Genomic DNA, 15,660 nt, shown 5'->3' on the forward strand with positions numbered 1-15,660 from the left:
TCCCAACAATATTTAGTCATAGATAGCTGTATGGAATGTGACAAACAGATGGCAGCAGTGATAACACCATGGAGAGTGTGCAGAAAGTGGCAGTCATTCCAGGTCAGTCCTCTGAGGTGTGAAGAGACAAAACCATGATGGAAAGAGCTGACTTTTCAATTCCACCAGTCTGCTTCTACCAAAATAGATCTTTTTTTGGTTATGACACAATTGTTGTCGGAGACAGCTCAGCACTGAAATTGGGAGATGCACATATGAGATGTGATTGATTTGTGGCCGATCACTTTACCATCAGAGACTCACAAGGCACATTAAGCATGTGTCCTGTGTGCAGCCACTTGTCCTGATTTGTAGGATGACCCCCCCAGTGGGTAGATGTGGTTGCTTCAGCCCATAACATTCCTGACAGCAGCAGTCATGTTCTGTATATTATTAATGCAGCTACAGCTTAGTGAATCATCAGTCTTCTGAATCCGTTTCACAATACTATGCTTTACTATCCTGTCTTACAGTTGTCGGAAACAACAATTACTAAGAGCTGATTCATACATTCTTTATACATACACTAGTTAATAGCACACTAAGGAACTTTCTTACATATTTTTCTTTTGAAGAAAATGCATATTTCAATGTCAGCTTGATGTATGACCCACATGGAGTCACAGGTATGAGAGTGGTCCTGTAACAAGGAAGGACCTACCTGTGAGACCTGATGTGGTGACACCATTCATTGGGATGTACATGCCAATCCAGACTGTCAGAAGTGGTTGAAGTAAAGCAGATAAAACTGCAGTTTACCAAGAATAAAGGGTAGTACAGTAGAATCTCCCAATAGCAGACACTCACAGGGGAAAAAAAGTGTCCACTATTGATAGATGTCCCCTATTGAGAGATGTCCCCGATTGGGGGGAAAAAAGGCTTAAAGGGATACTCCGCCCCTAGACATCTTATCCCCTATGCAAAGGATAGGGGATAAGATGTCTGATTGCGGGGGTCCCGCCGCTGGGGACCCCCGCACTCTACCATGAGGCACCCACCTGTAACTGCTTCCGGAACCGCTGGAGGCCCTCAGGCTAATACCATCCCGACCACGCACGGGGACGTAACATCGTGACATCACAACTCCTCCCCCATGTGATGTCGCACCCCGCCCCCTCAATGCAAGTCTATGGGAGGGGGCGTGACATCTTTCACGCCCCCTCCCATAGACTTGCATTGAGGGGGCGGGGTGTGACATCACATGGGGGCGGAGTTGTGACGTGACGATCTCACGTCCCCGTGCGTGGTCGGGATGGTATTAGCCTGAGGGCCTCCAGCGGTTCCTTTGGATAGGGGATAAGATGTCTAGGGGCGGAGTACCACTTTAAGCCTTTTTTTTTCCCCAATCGGGCACATCTCTCAATAGTGGACACATTTTTTTTCCCTGTGAGTGTCTGCTATTGGGAGATTTTTAATTAACCCTCTGTGCCCTGGCTGCAAAATGGAACAAAACAAACTTCAATTCACCTTCCTACATTCCCCTGTTGTACCAATATCGGTGTCCTGTTCTCCGGGTCCTGTCGTCTTCCGCTTCCTGCGGGACTGTGAGTTTCGTTGTGCTCAGCATATCACCGGCCGCAGCAGGACAATGCTGGTGATACGCTGAGCACAGCATGTTTTGTTTTGCACCATAGTACTCCTTTAAGACTAGCATGTAAAATGCCAGTCTTTAATACCTTCCCCACTTTTTCTAAAAGGGCACAAATGAATTTTATACAGATTTGCAAATAATTAGCTACTTTCCTCGTGAAGACAATAGGCTTTGGTCTCCATAGAGACAGTCATACTGAGAAGATATATGTGCACCGATATATTCCTGGTTATAGGAAACGTACATCTGATTTCCTGGTGGTCATACAGGGCTAAATGTGCCAAGGTTATTAAAGGGAATAGGTCAGCTGGATTTGCTGCTAAAGAACTGCAGAAACCATTAGATAGCGGTTAGGGTATAAAAAGTATTTCCTGGGGCTGATGGTGGTTGCCAAACCTATAAAATCACCTATATCTCAGCCAAGCGCCAAAGAGGCAGAGCCAAATTGCTCTAGTGCCACAGCTTGGCACACCACCTTCCTTGTTTGCCTTCACAACTCACCCCCTTCTTAAATAATATACGCAGCTCAGTACATCAGTCAAGGGGGTCTGGGAGGTGAGGGCAAGTAAGGAGGCGTGGTGGCACTTGAGTTGCTTGGCTTTGCCTCCTTGGCACTTGGCTGAGAAGAAAAAAACAATTTTATAACTTTGGCAACCACCATTATCTCCAGGAAAGATACAGTTTGCTTTTATACCCTAACAGCTATCCAATGGTGTCTGCAGATCTTGGCAGCAAAGGGAGCAGACAGATTATCTTTAACCTTTTGAGGACACATGACATACATGTTTGCCATCATGGACCCCTACAACGCAATTGTGGGGGGCTGGTCAGTCAATATGGTGGGTGGAGGCCTTGTGAAGGCTTCCGTGACAGCCATATTAGATCTGCTGATGCAATCTGCCTTAGGCACACTGTATACACATGCTGTACACCTCCTGTAATGCAGTGTCAACCTAGCCTGCCTTAGGGTTCATTCACACGTTTTTGCAATACAGTTCCGTATCAGGTTTTTGATAAAAAAGATTCCTCAAAACCTAACTAAACTGAATCAACACGTGTGTACAAATTTTAACCTTTATACGGTTAAAAACCGAATATGGTTTGAAAAATGATGTCTGGTTGCATCCGTTTTTTAAGAAAAATAAATGTTTTTTAACTTTTCACTCCATTATGAATAAAGTTTCACTTGTTTGATTGAAATTCCATGCAAAAAAAACTGCAAGTCAAAAACCGTATGGAACCGTACACACATATGGTTCTGTACGGTTCCCACTGACTCCATGTAAAAAAAAAAAAATAATAAAACGTATAAGGTTTTTCACCCGGACCAAAAACCGTGGTAGGCCACAATTAACAGGTAAAACAGATGCATAGTTTGGCATACGGTTTTCAATGGACAGTCAATGCATATGGTTTTCAGTACGGTTCCGTATGGTTTTCACATTGAAAACGTATACGGGAACTGTATTGCAAAAACAGGGTGTGAATGCACCGTTAGACTGGCATAGTAGACCGGCCTAAGTAAATATGGGTCATGTTTATGAGCAATGATTGTAAAATCTGGAGATGTACAGCATGTATGATCAGTCCTTCTTAAGATGGTGTTCACACGCTGAAAGACAAAATGATCCAGCACTTGGAATATTCGCAGCTTTATTATAAATCCTCTTTAAAACAGCATGGAACAACTTCAACACTTCACAAGGTCTGACACATCTTGACGCGTTTCGAGTGCACGCGCTCTTCGACAAGATCTTTTGACAAAGAGCGCATGTGCTCGAAACGCGTCAAGATGTGTCAGACCTTGTGAAGTTGTTCCATGCTGTTTTAAAGAGGATGTACAATAAAGCTGCGAATATTCCAAGTGCTGGATCATTTCGTCTTTCTTCATTGTTTGGACACGGGACGTAGCAGGTGTGAGCTGGACTCCTATATTTTCCTGCATTGTTCACATGCTGCAGTAGTTCACCAAAAATACTATTGTTTGAGTGGAATCCACTAAATGATCATGAATGAACCAGCATAGACTTTACCTATTTTGGCTATGACTACACCACGTTTTCAGATACTTCGGAGGTATGCAAAAAATAGTGGTTGCCCATGCAGAATAATACAGATCCTGCTCAACAGGGCAGTCTTCTGGCCTCCATTGAACCACGTGTGTGAATTTCTAGCATGTCACCTGGTCACCATTGGGCAGCTCCATACAGCAGAACAGCTGCCCAGGACTGGAGTGATGGCCGGTGCCATACTGTGGCAGTGCCATGGCTGGCTGAGGGGGATGTGCCAGGCACTGATGTGGTGCAGTTCTCTCCAGGGAGCCCCTGTCTCACAGACATGACTGGCTTCACCACCAATAGATTTCTTGTTCTTTCTTAAGTTGGGGTTGTAAAGAATTCCTGTCAGTCAGTCTCCCCAATAGAGAAAAGCAGGGGACGAGGAATTCCAGATAAGGTCTGTAGACATTCCTGTCGTGTTTGCCCCCATGCCTGCCGCATAGCTCCAAGCACAGAAGCGGAACCCGAGCCGTCCACAGGCTAAGCCAGACCATAACAAGGTGCTGAGGCCTCCCCTTCGTAAGAAATGGGCGCGACCCAGGACCCACTAGATGAAACTGTAAGCGAGCACTACCATTTGTACTACGAGGAGGTGTCATCTCTCCCCTTCCTTCCAGTGGGCGCGTCCAAACCATGACTGTGTGCAGTGAGAATCCAACTACTGTACGTTTTCACACAGAGGCCTGCTCCGAGCCTCCCCGCCTTTAGAGTGGGCGCGGCTAGGCACTGGCTGACAGCATTGAAGGCGGGCTGTACCACGTCCCCCCTACAGGGGTTTTTGGTGTTGGCTGTAGCGGCCAGTTCCAAGGTGTGAAGTAGGGTATGTGAGAGGACGACATGTCAGCCCCGGCTCCCATAGCTTCACTGCCCGGGGCTGCCTGGGAAACGACGTCTGCAGAGCCGTGACGTCATCGGATCGCAGGGCTGGAGATATGACATCATTTGCGGTGAGTGCAGCCTGACAGGGCCTGTGACACTGCTGGCTATTCTTATGCTGGGCACACAGCTGGAGCTGTCATGTGTTCCCTCGTGTATGCGGTGCGGGCTCATTGCCTTAGAATGGCTAGCTGGCTGCTACAGTCTAATGGGCGACGCTGTTTACTAGCGAGCATTGTGACACACATGGCACATTACACACACTGGGGAATGATTGACAGCTGATGTCACCGTACAGTGTCACTTGCTGCAGAGCTCTATTGTTATTAGCCCAAGTCAGTGTTTCCCAATTAGGTTGCCTCCAGCTGTTGCAAAACTACAACTCCCAGCATGCCCAGACAGCCGTAGGCTGTCTGGGCATGCTGGGAGTTGTAGTTTTGCAACAGCTGGAGGCAACCTGGTTGGGAAACACTTGCCCAAGTTCACTAGGTGTCCTGTGGTCCCTGTCACCAGGCCATAGAGAAGTAAATACCTCACAATATTGCTTTGTGAGGTAAGTTATAAGCCTAGTGCCAGCTTGGAAGTGCTGGAAGCAATACTCTGTTGATATGATGGCATCACAGGTGCTGCAGTATGCAGCACATCGCATAGGTGCCCGCAGATTGTCCTCCTGGCACTAGGTCGCCAGCAATGATTAGGTGTGCCAGAATTCACAATGTTATGAAGTAACACACCACTGGTTGGATCCATGTAGTTTACACCAACACTTTTGCCAAAATGTATTACATACATAGGCTGGGTTCACATCACGTTTTTGCCATACTGTTTTCAATCAGTTCTAAAGAAAAGCGAATGGCAAGAAAACGGATGGAACCGTATGGGATAAAGCGTATGCGTTTTTAAACCGTATACTGTTTTTAAAAGTGCATACAGTTCCGTCCGTTTTCATAAAAAGAGAAAAAACATACTTTTTTGAAAACTTTGTCCCACTTTTAATGGGAGGGGCGTTGGTGGGGACTTTAGGATGCAAATGGGCATGTGCAAAGTAAAAACCGTATACGATTTCCCGTATGGAACCGTATACATGTGCGTTTCCCATTGACGTCCATGTGGTTGCAGTACGGTTTCTAAACTGGACTCCGGTTTAAAAACCGTACTGCAACCGCAATTTTTTTTTTTTTTACATGGACGTCAATGGGAAACGCACATGTATACGATTCCATACGGGAAACCTTATACGGTTTTTACTTTGCACATGCGTATTTGCATCCTAAAGTCCAAACCCAATGCCCCTCCCATTAAAAATGGACAACATTTTTAAAAACGTATGTTTTTTCTTTTTTTATAAAAACGGACGGAACCGTATGCACTTATAAAAACGCATACGGTTTACTTTTTCCCATACGGTTCTATCAGTTTCTTGCCATTCGGTTTTCTTTAGAAAAACTGATTGAAAAAGGGTATGACTGGGGAAGAAGATGAGGGGAAGGGGTATGGGTGACCTTTTACATACGTGTTAATATTATTTTGTTCTAAACCCTCAAATGTTTCTGCTGTAACCAGCTCCTGACTGTTCCACACTAGAGATGAGCGAACTTACAGTAAATTCGATTCGCCACGAACTTCTCGGCTCGGCAGTTGATGACTTTTCCTGCATAAATTAGTTCAACTTTCCGGTGCTCCGGTGAGCTGGAAAAGGTGGATACAGTCCTAGGAAAGAGTCTCCTAGAACTGTATCCACCTTTTCCAGCCCACGGGAGCACCTGAAAGCTGAACTAATTTATGCAGACTAAAGTTAGCAACCGCCGAGCCGAGAAGTTCGTGACGAATCGAATTTACTGTAAGTTCGCTCATCTCTAGTGCACACATTCACAGTACAGTTAGCGTTTCCTTCAGAGGTGATTCCAGTTAAAATGAATGGCAGCGGCTTTGTTACAGTATATACAAGTATATGTTGGCATCCTGTTCTTGGTTGAATGTTGATGGGTACCTGTGGCAGAAACCCTAAACGCAGTCAAAGAAACTTATCATTAAAGGGGTATTCCAAGCCAAAACTTTTTTTTTTTTATATATCAACTGGCACCGGAAAGTTAAACAGATTTGTAAATTACTTCTATTAAAAAAATCTTAATCCTTCCAATAGTTATTAGCTTCTGAAGTTGAGTTGCTGTTTTCTGTCTAACTGCTCTCTGATGACTCACGTCCCGGGAGCTGTCCAGCTCCTATGGGGATATTCTCCCATCATGCACAGCTCCCGGGACGTGACATCATCATTGAGCAGTTAGACAGAAAACTTCAGAAGCTCATAAGTACTGAAAGGATTAAGATTTTTTTAATAGAAGTAATTTACAAATCTGTTTAACTTTCTGGAGCCAGTTGATATATATAAAAAAGTTTTTTTCCCCTTAAGTGCAGAACAAGAAAAATGACAACGACAAATCAGACATTAAAATAACACCCCCCGCCAACCCAATATGGTAAAGAAGATTTGATTCCCCCAGGAAGCAGAAGAATACAGGGACCGGAGAACGGTACACCAATATCAGCGCAACAAGGGAACGTCAGAAGGAGTTAAAGTTTGTTCTGTTTCTTTATGCAGCCCGGGCACAGAGCAGAAATAAAATGAAGTGCTACAGGGCTCCATAAAATGGGTACTCCGGTGTAAAGCTACTTATCAGCTGCTGAATGCTCCACGGGAAGCATACAGCACTGACGTTCTTTTCTGTCTGACCACAGTGCTCTCTGCTGACACCTTTGTCCATGTCAGGAACTGTCCAGAGCAGGAGAGGTTTGATATGGGGATTTGCTCCTACTCTGGACAGTTCCTTACACAGACAGAGGTGTCAGCAGAGAGCACTGTGGTCAGACTGAAACAAACTACGCAACTTCCATTGGCGTATACAGCAGCTGATAAGTACTTGAAGGATTAAAGTGGTACTCTGCCCCTAGACATCTTATCCCCTATTCAAAGGATAAGCGGTAAGATGTCTGATCGCGGGGGACCCCCTGCAGCACCCGGCGATCGTTTGTAACGTTAGGGCCACACCCCTCATGATGTCATGTCACGCCCCCTCAATGAAAGTCTATGGGAGGGGGCGTGGCGACCCTTTCTTATTGGCTATCCTTCTTAACCCTTTCTCATTGTCCTGTCCATGGTGTTTTTGTATTGTCTGTGTGTTTTTTCACTGAATTCATAAAGGCAAAAGTTGTTGATGAAAAATGAAGTTCTTTGAGCTATGTCTTTAAAAGGACATGACTGAGATGACATGGCATAGTTTTTCCTCTGTGTGGTAGTCATGTGCCTATGTGCCTTTGCTTGGCAAAACAGCACAAATGTAAATTCTAAATATGGTATGACAGTCCAGAGTAGGAGCAAATCCCCATAGCAAACCTCTCCTGCTCTGGACAGTTCCTGACATGGACAGAGGTGTCAGCAGAGAGCACTGTGGTCAGACAGAAAGGAAATTCAAAAAGAAAAGAACTTCCTGTGGAGCATACAGCAGCTGATAAGTACTGGAAGGAATAAGATTTTTATATAGAAGTAATTTACAAATCAGTTTAACTTTCTGGCACCAGTTGATAGGAAAAAAATTGTTTACATACATTAGCATTTTAGCGTTTGTTATTACTCCTCGCAATTAAAAGACATAACTTATTTTTTTGTGGATCTGTAGATGAACAAATATTATTTGTGGGGGGGGGGAATATAACCGAAAAACACATTTTTGTGAATTTTGAAGAGCTTTGTTTTTATGCAGTGCGCTTTATGGTAAAAATGACATATTCTCTTTTATTCTGGAGGTCAATGCGATTAAAGCAATACCCAATTTATATAGTTTTTCTATTATTGTATTACTTTAAAAAAGTCAATTTTTTTTTTCGTTTCGATGGGACTTTTTGAAGACCTTTTTATTTATTTTTTTTGGAAATATGTGATAAAAAAAATCAGCATTTTGGCATTTGGTATTTTTTTTACGTTTACACCATTCACTTTGCAAGGTCATAAACATTTTATTTTAATAGTTTGGAAAGGGGGATTTTTTTAATTAACCCCTTAAAGACATAGGACGTAAATGTACATCCTGGGGACCTGGTACTTAACGCACCAGGACGTACATTTACATCCTATAAATGACCACGGGCACCGGAGTGGTGCTCGTGTCATGCGCCTAAAGTAAATAAACATATTTGGTATCGCCGCGTGCGTAAATGTCCGAACCATCAAAATATAATGTTATTGATCCCATACGATGAATGACGTAAACGTAAAAATAAAATTAAAAAAGTCCAAAATTGCAGCTTTTTTTGGTCACATAGTATTCAAAAATTAAAAAGAATTAATTAAAAGTTTAATATATGCAAATGGGGTATCAAAAAAAAATACAGATCACGACACAAAAAATTAGTCCTCATGCCGCCGCTTATACTAAAAAATGCAAAAGTTCTAGGTCGTCAAAATAGAGGGATTTTAAAGGCACTAATTTTGTTAAAAAGTTTGAGATTTTTTTAAAGCGGTACAATAATAGTAAAGCATGTAACATGGGTATCATTTTATTCGTATTAACCCACAGAATAAAGAAAACGTATAATTTTTACCGTAAATTGTACATCGTGAAAACAAAACCTTCGTAAAAAATTTAAAATTGCGGTTTTCTTTTCAATTTCTCCACACAAATAGTAGTTTTTTTAAATTTTGCCATACATTTAATGGTAAAGTGAGTTACGTAATTACAAAGGACAACTGGTCGCGCAAAAAATAAGCCCTTATACTAGTTTGTGGATGAAAATATAAGAGTTATGATTTTTAGAAGGCGAGGAGGAAAAAACGAAAAGCAAAAATAAAATTGACTGCGTACTTAAGGCCAAAATGGGCTGAGTCCTTAAGGGTTTAATGAAGTTTTTTTTTTTAAATATAATTTTAAAAACATTTTGTATTATTTTACACTTTTTAAGTTCCCATAGGGGACTTTTACATACAACCATTAGATTGCATTAAACAGTGTGATCTGCACTTTCCCAAGGCTGTATTACTGGAGAGCCGAGCAGGTGGCAAACTGTGTCCCTGTAGCGGAATACAGAGGGTACTTCAGCAGCGAAATCCGCTACGAAAATCCGCCCGTGTGAACGTACCCTAAGTTTGCGTTCCCACCTGGTGTATTTTGCTGTGTATTTGCTGCTGCGTATTTTCCTACCCATTGACTTCAATCTTATCTATATATATAAAACTCAACGTGTGTGTGTGTATGTATGTTCCACAAAAATGTCCAAACGGCTAAAGATATTAACATGAAACTTGGCACACGTTACTTATATGTCAGCAACAAACATAGGATAGGTGATTTAACCCTTACTCACCCCCATTTGCCAGGGGCGGGGCTTATGTTTAAAGTCCCATGCAAGTCAATGGGAAATATATGTTACCGCATAACTTCCAAACGGCTGGAGATATTTCCATAATACTTGGTTACATGTTACTTATATGTCCACTTAAAATATAGGATAGTAAATTTAACCCTTAACTACCCCCATTTGTGAGGGGTCGGGGTTTTTGTTTAAAGTCCCATGCAAATAGGAGGTCGGGATAGGAGGTCGAGATAGGAGGACGGGATAGGAGGACGGGACAGGAGGACGGGAGAAGAGGTACGGGTCGGGATATGAGAACGGGATGAGAGGTCGGGATAGGAGGTCAAGAAAGGAGGACGGGATAGGTCGGGATAGGAGCTTGAGATTGGAGGACAGGATAGGAGGTGGGGATAGGAGGTGGGGATGGGAGGTGGGGATGGGAGGTGGGGATGGGAGGTGGGGATGGGAGGTGGGGATGGGAGGTCGAGATAGGAGGACGGGATAGGAGGTCGGGATAGGAGGTCGGGATAGGAGGACGGGATAGGAGGTCGAGATATGGGGTTGGGATATGACAACAATATATGAGGACGGGATATGAAATCAAAAGCTTCCTCCTTTGTTTATTTTCCTCCCCAACAAGGATTAGGAAGGAAAAACCGGGCAACGCCGGTTACTGAGCTAATATATATATATATATATATATATATATATATATATATATATATAAAACTCAATGTATGTATGTATGTATGTGTATGTATGTATGTTCCACAAAAACGTCCAAACGGCTAAAGATATTAACATGAAACTTGGCACACATGTTACTTATATGTCAACAACAAACATAGGATAGGTGATTTAACCCTTACTCACCCCCATTTGCCAGGGGCGGGGGGGTTGTTTAAAATCCCATACAAGTCTATGGGAAATATGTTACTGCATAACTTCCAAACGGCTGGAGATATTTTGATAATACTTGGTCACATGTTACTTATATGTCCACTCAAAATATAGGATAGTTAATTTAACCCTTAACTACCCCCATTTGTGAGTGTCGGGGTTTTTGTTTAAAGTCCCATGCAAATCAATAGGAAATGTATGTTCTCACATAACTTCCGTACGGCTGGAGATATTTCAATACATATTACAGGTCGGGATAGGAGGACTGGGATAGGAGGTCGGGATAGGAGGACTGGGATAGGAGGTCAGGATAGATGGACTGGAATAGGAGGTCGGGAAAAGGAGGATGGGATAGGAGGACGGGATATGAGGATGTAATATGGCGTTGGGATATGACAACAATATATGAGGACGGGATATGAAGTCAAAAGCTTCCTCCTTTATTTTCCTCCCCAACAAGGATTAGAAAGGAAAAACCGGGCAACGCCGGGTACTCAGCTAGTGGGAAATAAAATGCGCAGCACCAAAATACGCCAGGTGGGAACGCACCTTTAAACAGATGGAAACAAATGAACTAGTTTTGAAGCTCCAATGGAACTGAATGACATATGGAATTATCAGGATGTTATATGGTACCTATAGACTTCTGTGTGGGGCCCTACAAAACTTCCATGTGCCTCTGATTTCATTAAGGGTACATTCCCACACGGCGTATTTGCTGCGTATTTGCTGCTGCGTATTTTATTTTCTCTGTTGAAGTCAATGGGTAGGAAAATACGCAGCACCAAATACGCAGCAAATACGCAGCAAAATACGCCGTGTGGGAACGTACCCTTAGAGGTTTTTCTCATTCTGTTTGAATTTGAAAAGAAAAATTGCGCTATTGGACAATGTATTATGGAGCGATTCTTCTACCTAAAAGCATGCATGTAAAGTATAACTCTGTAGAAAGGAGCCACAGAGACGTTGTGTACCTTAATACAGTCTCTGTGGTTACAGCTTTTCTAGACCTGTAAACTAATCTGAATGAGATCATCTAACCTTCCCCCAGTGGATTTCATGTTGGATTTCACCTTGCCCCATCCTTTGTTCTTATTGGACATCCCTGGGGAAGAACCATGCATGCTCTATTACGTGGAGTTGAGAGTCAGAGGCCTTCTTAAAGAAATTGTAGTTTTGTAGTGATCCTTTGCAGCAATAAGGAATAGGAAATGTTCCTGAATTGCTGCTCTAAAAGTGCTGATCCAAATTTAGCATGCAGTATTTTCTGTTGCTTTTCTTTTTCTCCATAAACGCCAGGATCATGCTCAGTTTTAATAAAAAGCAGGGAGACCTACAAACCATTTTTCCTGAATGCAAATGAGATTTGACAAAAATGGCATTTATGCGGCAGCTACCCACAAACAGATTTGCACAAAGCCTGCAGAATACAGTTTGGCGAATGCAGACTTAGTTCATCCCTAGTGTAATGTTCTGATCCGAAATACTTATTTAACCTTAAGAGTGATCCCACAGTAGCAGAACGGTGGTGAATGTCAGCCAATTGTGGGTCTTCTTGCTAATCTTTTTGGGGAAATTCAATATATAGACCGGTTTTCCAGACCAGACATCTGACCTCCTAGTACTAGAAGTTGCTCTGCAGCTGCTCTAAGTATGCAAAATTGTGTCAGTACGCCATTGTGCCTTCTTACACATATAAGCTATATGGGGGAGATTTATCAAACTTGTACAGAGGAAAAGCTGACCAGTTGCCCATAGCAACCTATCAGATCGCTTCTTTCATTTTTTTTAAAAGACATCAGAAAAATAAAAGCAGTAATCATATTGGTTCCTATGGCCAACTACCCCACTGTTCCTCTGTACAGGTTTTGATAAATCTCCCCATACGTGTCAGAGGAAATTGAAGTACCGTATATGTAGCATGTGAGATGTATTTGGGGGGGATTTATGTATCTTATGCCAATATTAAGTGAACTTTTTGTGCCGTACATCTCAGATTTATTAAAGGGGTACTCCGCTGCTCAGCGTTTGGAACAATAGACTTGCATCGAGGGGGCTGGGCTATGACATCACGAGCTCCCGGCGCCAGCTCCAGCGTTTGGAACAGTTTGAGGGGGCAGTGGCAGCTTAATAAATTTGACGAGGTGCAGATGCCACGCCCCATTGACACCTTACCCAACAAATTGACGACCGTGGCAAAAAGTCACAAATTTTTATTGTGAGAAACATGGCCTAGATTTATGAAAATGTGTGTAAAACTGGAGAGATTAGCCCAGATTTATCAAACTGTGTGAGAGATTTTCCCGCAGCAGCCAATCACAGGTCAGGTTTCACTTTACCAGAGCTAGTTAGCTGAGCTGTGATTGGTTGCTGTGGGAAAATCCCTCTTTTTCTTTTTCTCTCACACAGATTTATACATCTGGGTCATTGTACCCACTGCAACCAATTACAGCTCAGCTTTCACGTGTTAAAATATGAAAGCTGAGCTGTGATTGGTTGCTGTGGGTACAATCTCTCCACTTTTCCTTTCACACATATTGATAATTCAGGGCCAGTGTGTTTTAGGAAATAAACCTGTACACACCTGCTACTGAACCTGTTCCAGCATACTGTCAGCGCTACCTATTCCCCATCCGGACACAAAGTAAATGCCCGCTCAGACAGTCACTGGCTGCCGAGGTGATCTGACTCAACGATTGGCTAAGCGGCCATTTTTATGTGTCAGAACGAAATATTGTTAGTGCTGACAGCGGAGACCTGCACTGCCAAACCAGATCGGTTACAGGTGTGTACAGGTTTATTATTCCCACCCCTACCCTGAGTAGTTTTACATGTAAAAATATTTTTTGGGAATACTCCTTTTAGAAAAGTAACACTCATTTATTTTTACAGATTTACCTTTCATTTTATAAAAGATCTAGTTTTACTCGAGTTTGCTATAACAGCGCCCGAGACATAACAAAATATTATTTTCTCTTTGGGAACAGCCGATGGGTACAGGTGACACCTCCTTGTGCATTACTGTGCTGGCAATTACTTCTCCAGGTCAGGTCCTGATTGGAGGAGGGGCTCCCTAAGGTAAAGCTCCACCCGTCTGGCTTAAGATACAGATGTGCTCCCAGGTACAGCGGTACAATCTGTGGATTTTTACCACAGAATTGCACTAGATCTTTCCCAATTTACTACAAGTGGTTAGATAAATGGGAATGTACATTTCTTGTCAGTTTTTTTCTAATATCCTGGGAAAACTGCATTTCCGTTGAGACATCAGTCTTAGAATTACTAAGAGAGATTTATTTTGTAACTGAGATAGGGACTTTTCTTCTGACTAATATTTTATCTCACTTATCATTCACCTTTTTCTGTGTTATTGTTACGCCGAGCGCTCCGGATCCCTGCTCCTCCCCGGAGCGCTCACGGCGTTCCTCTCTCTGCAGCGCCCCGGTCAGACCCGCTGTACTGACATTGCTGGCGGGGATGCGATTCGCATAGCGGGACGCGCCCGCTTGTGAATCGCATCCCAAGTCACTCACCTGTCCCGGTCCCCGGCTGTCACGTCCTGGCGCGCGCGGCTCTGCTCCTTAGGGCGCGCGCGCGCCAGCTCTCTAAGATTTAAAGGACCAGTGCACCAATGAATGGTGCCTGGCCCAATCAGCCTAATTAGCTTCCACCTGCTCCCTGTCCATATTACCTCACTTCCCCGGCACTTCCTTGCCGGATCTTGTTGCCTTGTGCCAGTGAAAGCGTTTAGTGTTGTCCAAAGCCTGTGTTCCAGATCTCCTGCAATCCTCATTGACTATGAACCTTGCTGCCTGCCCCGACCTTCTGCTACGTCTGACCTTGCCTCTGCCTAGTCCTTCTGTCCCACGCCTTCTCAGCAGTCAGCGAGGTTGAGCCGTTGCCGGTGGATACGACCTGGTTTCTACCGCCGCAGCAAGACCATCCAGCTTTGCGGCGGGCTCTGGTGAAAACCAGTAGCAACCCTAGAACCGGTCCACCGACACGGTCCACGCCAATCCCTCGCTGACACAGAGGATCCATATCCAGCTAGCCGAATCCTAACAGTTATCAGCGATATATACTGTAAAGTGAGTGGCTCATACTGCTGTACGCTAGAGTCTTTTATACAGACCAGAACTGTGGATATTATTGCCAGAAAATAATGCTATCTAATTTGTCCCAAAAGAAAATAAGCACCGGATATGGGGAATGAGTGTGGCTTATAGTATGGGATGTGACTTCTGAAAGAGTGTCTGCAGTACCACATGTGTCCCAGACTCCCCTCTATGTAACTACCAGTCTGTATAGCTGATCTATAACCTGTGGCTCTGGTTGTTGTTTTGTACTAGCTGCAGAGACACTGGTTAAAGATGAGTGCTTAGTCTTTACTGCAGCTGACCCTGTCAAACTAGTAAAACCTATCCCAACACTTTTTTTAAATTTAGTTATTTATGAAAAAAAAAAAATGTGTGGAGTTTCCCCTATTTTCTTTCTCAGCCAGATACCAAACAAGCAGAAACAACCTGACGTTAACAGGGTAGTAAAGACCGTTGTTATTGGCCCTCCCCAGCCTAAATTACTCTAGCCTGTTATCACCTGATGCTCCAAGTCTGTTGGTCCCAAGTTAATAATTGGGGGTAATCATGAGCTGTTTTTGGGGCTAATGCTAAGCCCCGGCTTGGTAATGGACTGGTAAAGTAAAAAACTGTCACCCAACTTGGTAAGGTCCAAGTAAGTTTCATCGATCCCCACCTTCTGATTCCTATCACTGAGACAGTTGCTAATCCATTTACATATATCCTCCCCTAGTCCCAGCATCCTCATTTTATGTACTAACCTTTTGTGTGGCACAGT

The 15,660-nt window shown here is 43.4% G+C and overlaps 1 protein-coding gene across 3 annotated transcripts in view; it reads left to right on the forward strand.

Moving 5' to 3' along the window:
* The first annotated feature begins 3,475 nt into the window (after positions 1-3,475).
* The window catches only part of HIVEP3 (HIVEP zinc finger 3), a 119,983-nt gene continuing 107,798 nt past the window's right edge, over positions 3,476-15,660 (forward strand). For 2 of the 3 annotated variants that reach the window (XM_056557316.1, XM_056557315.1), the window contains exon 1: positions 3,477-4,634. The gene's annotated coding sequence lies outside the window, so the exon portion shown is untranslated. Of the gene's footprint in view, positions 4,635-15,660 lie in introns of all 3 variants that reach the window. The other variant, XM_056557320.1, reaches the window with a different exon arrangement.

This window comes from Hyla sarda, chromosome 2, assembly GCF_029499605.1.
Source record: "Hyla sarda isolate aHylSar1 chromosome 2, aHylSar1.hap1, whole genome shotgun sequence".
Lineage (NCBI taxonomy): Eukaryota > Metazoa > Chordata > Amphibia > Anura > Hylidae > Hyla > Hyla sarda.